Here is a 7,921-nt window from a genome sequence, read left to right on the forward strand (position 1 = left end):
TCCCTACACTTTGAGGAGTTTTACTCAGGAATGGATGCTGTATTTTGTCAAATGCTTTCTCTGCATCTATTGAGAGGATCATATGGTTCTTGTTTTTTCTCTTGTTGATATGATCTATCACATTGATTGCTTTACAAATGTTGAACAAGCCTTCCATCCTGGGGATAAATCCCTTTTGGTCATGGTGAATAATTTTAATGTACTGTTGGATCCTATTGGCTAGTATCTTGTTGAGAATTTTTGCATCTGTGTTCATCAGGGATATTGGTCTATAATTCTTTTTGGTGGGTCTTTATCTGGTTTTGGAATTAAGGTGATGCTGGCCTCATCAAACGAGTTTGGAAGTATTCTGTCCCTTTCTATCCTTTTGAACAGCTTTAGTAGAATAGGTATTATTTCTTCTGAAACGTTTGATAGGATTTCCCTGGGAAGCCATCTGGCCCTGGACTTTTGTGTCTTGGGAGGTTTATGGTGACTGCTTCAATTTCCTCCCTGGTTATTGCCCTGTTCAGGTTTTCTATTTCTTCCAGTTCCAGTTTTGGTAGTTTGTGGTTTTCCAGAAATGTGTCCATTTCTTCTAGATTGCCTAATTTATTGGTGTATAGCTACTCATAATACATTTTTAAAATCATTTGTATTTCTTTGGTATTGGTTGTAATCTCTCCTCTTTCATTCATGATTTTATTAATTTGAGTCTTTTCTCTTTTTAATAATTTCGGCTAATGTTTTATCTCTTATTAATTCTTTCAAAGAACTAACTCTTGTTTTGTTGATCTGTTCTACAGTTCTTCTGGTCTCTATTTCATTGAGCTCTGCTCGAATCTTTAACTCTCTTCTTCTTCTTGGTGTAGGTTTTATTTGCTGTTCTTTCTCCAATCCTTTAGTTGTAAGGGTAGCTTGTGTATTTGAGTGTTTTCTAATTTTTTGAGGGATGCTTGTATTGCTATGTATTTCCCTCTTAGGACTGCTTTTGCTGTATCCCAAAGATTTTGAACAGTTGTATCTTCATTTTCATTAGTTTCTATGAATCTTTTTAATTCTTCTCTTATTTCCTGGTTGACCTATTCATCTTTTAGTAGGATGCTCTTTAACCTCCACATGTTTGAGTTTATTCTAAATTTCTTCCTGTGATTTAGTTCTAGTTTCAAAGCATTGTGGTCTGAAAATATGCAGGGGAAAATCCCAAACTTTTGGTATCAGCTGAAACCTGATTTGTGACCCAGAATGTGGTCTATTCTGGAGAAAGTTCCATGTGTACTTAAGAAGAATGTGTATTTAGTTGTGTTCGGATGAAAAGTTCTATATATATCTGTGAAATCCATCTGGTCTAGTGTATCATTTAAAGCCTTTGTTTCTTTGGTGATGTTGTGCTTAGAAGATCGGTCATTTGCAGAAACCTCCATGCTGAAGTCTCCTACTATTCGTGTATTATTATCTAAGTATGTTTTTACTTTGGTTATTTATTGATTGATATACTGGCAGCTCCCACGTTAGGGGCATAAATATTCATGACTGTTAGGTCTTCTTTTTCTTAAGATTATTTATTTATTTATTTATTCATGACAGACAAAGAGAGAGAGAGAGAAGCAGAGACACAGACAGAGAGAGAAGCAGGCTCCATTCAGGGAACCCGATGTGGGACTCGATCCTGGGTCCCCAGGATCAGACTCTGGGCTGAAGGTGGCGCTAAACCACTGAGCCACCTGGGCTGCCCCTGTTAGGTCTTCTTGTTGGATACACCCTTTAAGTATGATATAGTGTCCCTCTTCACCTCTTACTACAGTCTTAGGGATAAACTTTAATTTATCTGATATGAGGAGTGCTACCCCAGCTTTCTTTTGAAGACCATTTGAATGGTAAATGGTTCTCCACCCTTTCATTTCAGGTTGTATGTGTCCCTAAATGAGTCTCTTGTACACAGTAAATAGATGGGTCTTACTTTTTTATCCAGTCTGAAACCCTGCATCTTGTGATGGAATCATTTAGCCCATTAACATTCAGGGTTACTATTGAAAGATATGAATTTAGTGTCATTGTATTACTGATTCAGTTCCTGTTTTTGTGGATTATTTCTTTGGGCTCCCTCTTTCTTTTACAGGGTCCCCCTTAATATTTCTTGCTGAGCTGGTTTGGAGGTCACATATTCTTTCAGTTTCTGCCTATCTTGGAAGCTCTTTATCTCTCCTATTCTGAATGAAAACCTTACTGGATATGGTATTCTTGGCTGCATGTTCTTCTCATTTAGAACCATGAATATATCATGCCAGCCCTTTCTGCCCTGCCAGCTCTCTGTGGAGAGGTCTGCTGTTAATCTGATATTCCTCCCCATATAAGTTAAGAATCTCTTATCTCTCACTGCTTAAGGATTTTCTCTTTATCTTTGGAATTTGCAAGTTTCATTATTAAATGTCAAGGTGTTGAATGGTTTTTATTGATTTTAGGGGGGGGAACCTCTCTATCTCCTGTATCTGAATGCCTGTTTCCCTCCCCAAATTAGGGAAGTTCTCAGCTATGATTTGTTCAAATTTGCTTTCTGGCCCTCTGGCCCTCTTGGTGTTTTCTGGAACCCTAATTATATGTAGATTTTTCCTTCTGAGTCTATCATTTATTTCCCTTATCCTTTCCTCATGGTCTCTTAATTGTTTTTCTCTTTTTTCCTCAGCTTCCTTCCTTGCCATCAACTTGTCTTCTATGTCACTCTTTCTTCCACCTCATTAGCCCTTGTCTTTAGGATATCCAGTTTGGATTGCATCTCATTTAATTGATTTTTAATTTCAGCCTGATTAGATCTAAATTCTGCAGTCATGAAGTCTCTAGAATCCTTTATGCTTTTTTTCCAGAGCCACCAGTAGCTTTATAATTGTGCTTTGTCCCCATATAAGTTAAGACTTTGGATTAATTGGCTTTCTGACATCAAATTGCAATCCATATGTAACTCTGTGGCAGAGAGTACTGTTTCTGCTTCTTTCTTTTGTGGTGAATTCTTCCTTCTAGTCATTTTGCTCAGTGCAGAGTGGCTGTATGAGTGGGCTGAGTCCAGAATATCAACCACAACCTAAGTAAATTTCACCCTAAATGATTCTGACTAGGTCAGAGACCAGAAAATGAAAACAAAGATCAGAACAAAATAAAACCAAAGGACTAATTAAGTGAAAAACAAATTTTAAAACAAAGTAGTAAAAAATAAAAGGCCATGAATCCCAAAGAAGAAGAAGAAAAAAGAAAAAAAGAAGAGGAAAAAAGCAAAAGTAAAGTGGAAAAAAAGAAAAAAAAAAGAGGAAAAACGGGAGCGGGGGGGGGGGGGGACTGGGATGTGGTGGTGGTGAAGTTGTAGTAGAGGGAGAATGTAGTCTACCTGAGGGGTGCTAGAGGGTGATCCTATTGGTTCTGAGTGTATTAAGTTCTGTATGTTAGAAGATGCTCAGTCCAAATTTATATAAAACAGCAATACTTGTAGATACCCCCAACATTGACCACAAAAACATAAACAAGATAAAAGAGCAGGGAAGAATGGGAATGAAGAGAGAATATAATCTCATGGAATGAACCAGCACAGTATTCCACTTGGTTCTGGGTACATGCTGGTCATGTTTTAGAAAGCATTAACTTCCACCATTGTAGAATAACATGAGGCAGAGAAAACAAGACAAAACGAAGAACCGTATCTTGTGTATCTCCCAAAATTAAATTGAGTATGTTGAAGGGAATCTAGAAGTGGAAAATATATCTAAGACCTGTAATTGTAGAAATATGAAAAACCAAAAAAGAAGAAATTTAAAAATGAAGAGGTGGTAAAATATTGTAGTTAAGGTGGGAAAAGAGAAAAATATTGTAAATTTTTAGTCTGATATAAAAATGAGTTGTACTGGAAAAGGGGGGAAAAAAGGAGGGGTACTCTCTGGTTCTATACTATAAATTCCTGGACTTCCCCTAGAACTTTCCAGCACCGCTGGGTCAAGAATTTGCTCTTCCTCTGTCCTTCCAGCTGGTCTTCTGGGGGAGGAGCTGCTGTGCTGACTCTCAGGAGTTCAGTGGGAGCTGTTTACTCCGTGAGGCCCCTGTTCCCTGGCAGCCCCGCCCCATCCCAGGCACAGGGTGACACCAGGAGGAACAACCCCACTGGCGGCGGCCAGGCCTCCAGTTCTGGAGTCAGTTCCTGCAGTAACTACAGCAGTCTCCCAGTCCACACTGGCCTAGGTGCTCCCAGGGCAGGGCCTGCTCTACAGAGCTGGGGGGCGCCAAGCAGCAGGAGAGTCCCGGCTGTCCTGGGCCCTCCCCACCTCTGCCTGTCTCGGCAGGAGTGCAGGACCGGGGGTTGTGTCCCTGGGTGCCCTGGAATCTGGGGCCTGTGCTGCTGGAATCGCGCTCTGGGTCGGGCCACTACTCCTGAAGGCAGCAGGGTGCAGCCCCCTCCGCCTGGAGCCCCTGCCTGACCCACCGGCTTCTCCCTGAGCACCCTCCCCCCACCCCGGTGCCCGCGCCAGCCCTTTATCGAGCTCGGCCCACTGTCTGTGGTGCGCTCTCCCGGCGGGCACATTTCTCCTATTAGTGACTCCGGGAGACTGGAGGCTTCACTGCCCCTCCTGCGGTTCTGCTCGATTTAGAATATGTCTATAACCCAACTGTGAGTGCTAACATATTAAACTATCAAGGGGTAAGTAGTCTCTAAAGAGAAATATGCAAAATAGGAAAGTTGTAATGGTTGGATGGAATACAGAAAAAGGGGAGAGAAAGAAGAGTAATATGGTAGGGCAGTACTACAATGATGTTTCCTTTTGCCTGAAATGATCTGCCTGGAGAACTCAAAAGTATTCTTCATACTGCAACTCAAGTGTCAAATCTTTATTGAAACTTCACTGAAATTATTTTTTCTGTTAAAATGGCATTTATTTACAATCTATGCTTGAATGGACTTTCTTGAAGTATAACAAATTACACAGTTTTAAAGTTAACTACCCAATGATTTTTCACAAAGCGAAGACACTCATAACCAGCACCCAGATCAAGACAATTATCAGTAGCCAATGTCCCCTCCAAAACACTATACCCAAAGGTAACCACTATTCTGACTTCTAATACAATAGTTAGTTTTACCTATTTTTTATATTATTTAAATGAGATCCAGCTTTAGGAGATGCTACCAGTTTTTGCAAGTGATTTTAGCAGAGTTCAAGAATTCCAGTTGCTCCATACCTTTTTCAATACCCGATGTTCTCCATCTTTTTCTTTTTATTGATCCTCTTGAGTGCACGGTTCATCATAGTTTTAATTTGGATTTTTGGGGTGACTAGTGAGGCAAAGCACTTCTCATATGTTTATTGGCAATTTGGTTATCCTCTTTTGTGAAGTTATTCATTGTATTTCTTCTTTCTTTTATTGATTTGTATGATTTCTTTACATTCAAGATACAAGTCTCATTATAAACATCCATTTGTATCCATTACAAATACAATCTCCTTTTTGGTATATTTCACTGTTTGTAAGAGGTTTTATGATTTTTTTTTTATCATTTAGGCTTTTGATGCTCTGCTTAAGAAATTGTTGCCTACACCAAGATCATGAAGAAATTTTTACACATCTTATTCAAGAAGTTTTAGGGATGCCTGTGTGGCTCAGTCAGTCAAGAGTCTGCCTCCAGCTCAAGTCATGATCCCATCAAGCCCCAGGGTGGGCTCCCCACTCAGCAAGGAGCTTCTGTCCCTCTCCTCCCTTCCTCCCCCATCCCTGCTAGTGCACTCTTTCTCAAATAAATAAAATCTTTTTTAAAAAAAGAATTTTTACAGTTATACCTATAAAAATTATGTATACTCTCTAATATTGAGTTTTGTGTGTGATGTAAAATAACCATCAACATTTTTTTCATTTCATCCAATTAACACAGCATCTTTTATAGAAGAAATCATCCTTTCCCAAATGTACTTTTACAATACCATTGCCAGAAATCCATTAACTGTTTTTATGAGTCTGTGTCTGTACTCTATCTTGTTCCACTGTACTATCTTTCTAACCTTCTGCCAATATTATACTGTCTTATTTATTATAGATTTGCCTTTGCATTTCTACAATATAACTCTGTTACAGAAAACATTTGAGGTAGCTTACAAGGACAGATAAAGGGCACAGACAAAAGACAGCGAAGTTCTAGTAGCATGTAAATCCATCAAGAACAACTTCACACACGCGCATGCACACACACACACACACACACATTTGAAACCCTCATAAAGTCACCAAAACAGCCAGAAGCCAAGATCCAAGAAGAAAAGAAAAACATTAAAGTTAACCGCAAGCATTTTACTGTTGCTTTTCTCTTTAAAGTGTTTGTTTATTTCTAAGCAACATGGCTATGTGCTGGAAATGCCCTTCCAAAATAACTTAGCTAAGAAGTTGAAAAACTAAATAAAACATTTGACAGTCTCATGGAACTGGGAAGGTAAGAATTGGAATCCAGGGCCCATTAAGGTGAATAGGTCCTGGTTTATTATCTCAGGTTTTCAGTTGGGACCCCTAAAAGACTACACCATGGGAATAAGGGCAAACCAGAATATACCATACCTTAAAAGGACTGAAGCACAGACTTGGATCAATTTTTCCCTGGTTAGAATAAAATGCTCTTCTTCTGTTTAAATTATCTGACAAAAAGTAAAGTTTCAAAGAAGTATATGATGAAGAATGCATAGAAATATGAAACTGGAATTTTAGTTATTTTATTTTTTCATTTTTATTTTATTTATGATAGTCACAGAGAGAGAGAGAGAGAGGCAGAGACACAGGCAGAGGGAGAAGCAGGCTCCATGCACTGGGAGCCCGATGTGGGATTCGATCCCGGGTCTCCGGGATCGCGCCCCGGGCCAAAGGCAGGCGCCAAACCGCTGCGCCACCCAGGGATCCCGAAACTGGAATTTTAAAAGTGAAAAACTAAGTTTTAGACAAAATAAAAATTATAACATCAGCCAGAACACAGTGGAATACTGAACTAATGAATTGGAAAATAGGTCAGTGTAAAATATCCTTACTGAGGCACAGAGAAAAATAAAATATAATAGATAAAAGAACATTACAGATATAAAGGACACTGTGGGAAATTCTAGCATATATGTAAAGGAGTCCCAAATAGGAAACAGTGATAAATAATGTGACTGAGGGAATATATGAGATGATAAACTCAAATTATCCCAAAATAATGAAATACATCAAGGATAATATTCAACAGGTGTGATGATCTACAATCGGGATAAACCATAAAATAAACATGCCTGCCCACATTAAAGTAAAACTGCTACAAAGACAAACTAATTTTATAGGAAGCCTGAAAAATAAATGCACATTACTTCAAAAGGAGGAAAAATATGACTTATAGTTGACTGTTCAAAAGAAATGATGGAGGTGAATACACAATGGAAAAAAATCTCTTTAAAATAATGGGAGAATATAACTGCCAACCTATAATTATATACCTGGCAAAATAAGATGTTTCCAGACACAACAGAGAGATAAGCAATACACTCTAGAACAGAAATCTCACCAAGAAGAATGTGGTTGTAAATGATAACATTTAAAGAATGAGGGTCACAACAGACTTTTTGGAAAAGTTAACTAATTCCTCTAGAGGAAAAAAAAGGCTTTAAAAAAGAACATGCCTATACACTAACTGGATATGTGACAGGGACCATTGGTCTAGTCATGGACATATCATCAGCCTCTGTATTATGAATATATTGCATATAACTTCCAACCCCTAAAGAATAAAGTACACTCAGAAATATAGCTGTCCCACACCAACAGATACTGAACCAAGTGCATTTTATGCACAGCACAACTCTCAGAACTTTGTACTTATTCTACTGAATAAGTTAGGAAATATAATTACCAACAGGTCCTCTGATAAAGTTTACAGTCAATTCTTCATAATCATATTTAG

At 38.6% G+C, this 7,921-nt stretch overlaps 1 long non-coding RNA gene across 4 annotated transcripts in view; it reads left to right on the top strand.

The window, feature by feature from the left end:
• Window positions 1–5,714, top strand: part of LOC102152662 — a 65,176-nt gene extending 59,462 nt beyond the window's left edge. For all 4 annotated transcript variants that reach the window (XR_005362597.1, XR_005362598.1, XR_005362596.1 and 1 more), the window contains one exon: window positions 5,515–5,714. This is a non-coding gene — a long non-coding RNA (uncharacterized LOC102152662). The remainder of the gene's footprint in view (window positions 1–5,514) is intronic.
• The last annotated feature ends 2,207 nt before the right edge of the window (window positions 5,715–7,921 follow it).

This window comes from Canis lupus, chromosome 7 (genome assembly GCF_011100685.1).
Source record: "Canis lupus familiaris isolate Mischka breed German Shepherd chromosome 7, alternate assembly UU_Cfam_GSD_1.0, whole genome shotgun sequence".
Lineage (NCBI taxonomy): Eukaryota > Metazoa > Chordata > Mammalia > Carnivora > Canidae > Canis > Canis lupus.